At 40.1% G+C, this 2344-nt stretch overlaps 1 pseudogene; it reads left to right on the top strand.

Annotated features, from left to right (window-relative positions):
* Positions 1-536: 536 nt before the first annotated feature.
* LOC116070161 lies at positions 537-703 on the top strand (annotated as a pseudogene).
* The last annotated feature ends 1641 nt before the right edge of the window (positions 704-2344 follow it).

Genomic DNA, 2344 nt, shown 5'->3' with positions numbered 1-2344 from the left:
AGGACTGTATTATACTAGAATAAACAGGGAGATAAAAGTCTACAAGATTATGAAAAGGCAGTTGAGCTCTGGAATGTACTAGTATTTTACATTGCCTTGACTTCGAGTATATAAGACAACAGCTCTTTCAAAGGCACACAGCTGTAGGAAGGAGAGAGGGGAGGAGTAGATCTGAGAGGAATTGGGGCAAGAAAGAAGGAATGAATATAATCAAAATACGTGGAAAGGAATTCTCAAAGTATTAATAAAAATACTGAAAAGAAAAACCACACACACACACACAAAATTCTACCTTTAATCCCAGCACTTGGGAGGCAGAGGCAGGCGGATCTCTGAGTTCAAGGCCAGCCTGGTCTACAGAGTGAGTTCCAGGACAGCCAAGGCTACACTGAGAAACCCTGTCTTGAAAATCAAAAAAAAAAAAAAAAAAAAAAAAAAAAAAAAAAAAAAAAGAAAATAATCAATAAAAAGAAATAACGTTGCGGGACACGGTCGATGTTGTGGGGGTCTCCCCGTTCAGCTGGTCTGTGTTCACCATGGAGAAGCTGAGCAAAGAAGCCAAGCAGAGATTGCAGCAGCTCTTCAAGGCCTGCCAGTTTGCTGTCCGCTAGGGCTTTCTTCCTCTCGTGATTTACCTGGGTTTACTGGGGGTGCAGATCCAGGGATGCCTGAACCATCAGATTTAAGCCTACTTTGGGGATAAAGGACTGTTTGGTCATCTGGATTTGGACGCAATCTAACATGGAATCCAGCCGTGTACTACGGCTGGATAAGAAAGGAGACATCAGTTCAACACATCTGTGGCAGAGTGGAACTTGTACTGACTTATGAAAGACTATCAAAATAAATATTTTTAACAATGTTAGAAAAAAATAAAGAAATAAATAATGTTGCCCCACCAGCCATTACTAGATAACTATTTCTTAGCTCAGAAATAAGTGTGATCCTAAGAAACGAGAAATCCCTGTCAGGATTTCTAGGAGGAACTTTATAAGAGGCTAGTACTGCCTGAACATGGGAGTCTTTTCTTGCCAGGAGTCACCAGTAGGGGACCTTCTCCTTCATTCACTTCATTAAGTGCTTTTCTCATTTACAGGGATCTTCATCTTGTGACAGTGCACTGTGGGGGAGAAGCAGGAGGCTCTCAGCTTCGTGAATCACATAACGGTGCTTGGAGATGGATATTTTCCCCTGACATACCTCAGCTGTGACCCCAACTACTGGAGTTCACCTTTAACATAATTGCAGCCCAGCGAGGAGTCCCTTCCTGAAACCAGCTGCTTGATCCCGGATTCATTTATCAGGGGGATTATGACTCCAAACATTTTTCTAGACTGTTGTGGCCATTTAAAGGGAGGGGAGAAAAGAGGAGTCTGGGGAACTAATTAGGAAGGAGTGGCTCCCCTCAGTGTCTTGACCTTAACCCCATGGAGAAAGTATGGGATTTGCTTTACCTAAGTAAGGAACATAAATAGTTGGCAAAAATGCTCTAGGGTATGACTTCCAGCAAATCACTGACCTGATAAAGAAAAAAAAAAAAAAAAAAAAAAAAAAAAAAAAGCAAACACTAGAAAAACACCAATGTTTTCAACCTAACACTTGAAAGTATCATGGTAATATAATTTAGTTTGTATTTTCTTGGTTGCTGAAAAAAAAAGAGCCTGATTAACATACATAGAATACTATAAAAAGTATTGGTCTTTGGTGAGCTGTGACGTATCCCCACAATGAATGTGGGCATCCTGTGTGCCTGTGCTCATGTGCGTGTGTATGTTTGCTTGCAGTGTTGGGGATTGAACCCAGAGTCTCAAATATGCTAAGCAAGCACTGTATCCCTGAACTATCTCTCTAGCCCAGTATATTTTGTCTTCTATATACACATTTTAATTTTTTTAAATGTTTATTTTATTTGTTATATTTAAGGACACTGTAGCTGTCTTCAGACACCCCAGAAGAGGGCATCAGATCTCATTACGGGATGGTCGTGAGCCACCATGTGGTTGCTGGGATTTGAACTCAGGACGTTTGGAAGAGCAGTTAGTGCTCTTAACCACTGAGCCATCTCTCCAGCCCATTTTAATTTTTATTAGTTTTGAAAAAAGCGTCAATATTGGCTTCCTCTGTTCCCTTTGTCCTCTTTTGAACTATAGTTGTGTGTTGTACCTTCTTATTTTTATCCCATTTCTCAGTCTTTCTTGCACACTTTTGATATACTGTCATATTTGTGTTAGGTACTGGGTGACTTTATTATATCTATTTTCCGGTCACTGAGCTCTTGCAAATGGGCCATTTAATGCATTCATAGAAGCTTTAATGTCAGTGATTATAGTTTGTACTTCTAAAA

The sequence above is a fragment of the Mastomys coucha genome, unplaced genomic scaffold (genome assembly GCF_008632895.1).
Source record: "Mastomys coucha isolate ucsf_1 unplaced genomic scaffold, UCSF_Mcou_1 pScaffold22, whole genome shotgun sequence".
Lineage (NCBI taxonomy): Eukaryota > Metazoa > Chordata > Mammalia > Rodentia > Muridae > Mastomys > Mastomys coucha.
This window is presented reverse-complemented; position numbering and strand designations above follow the sequence as displayed.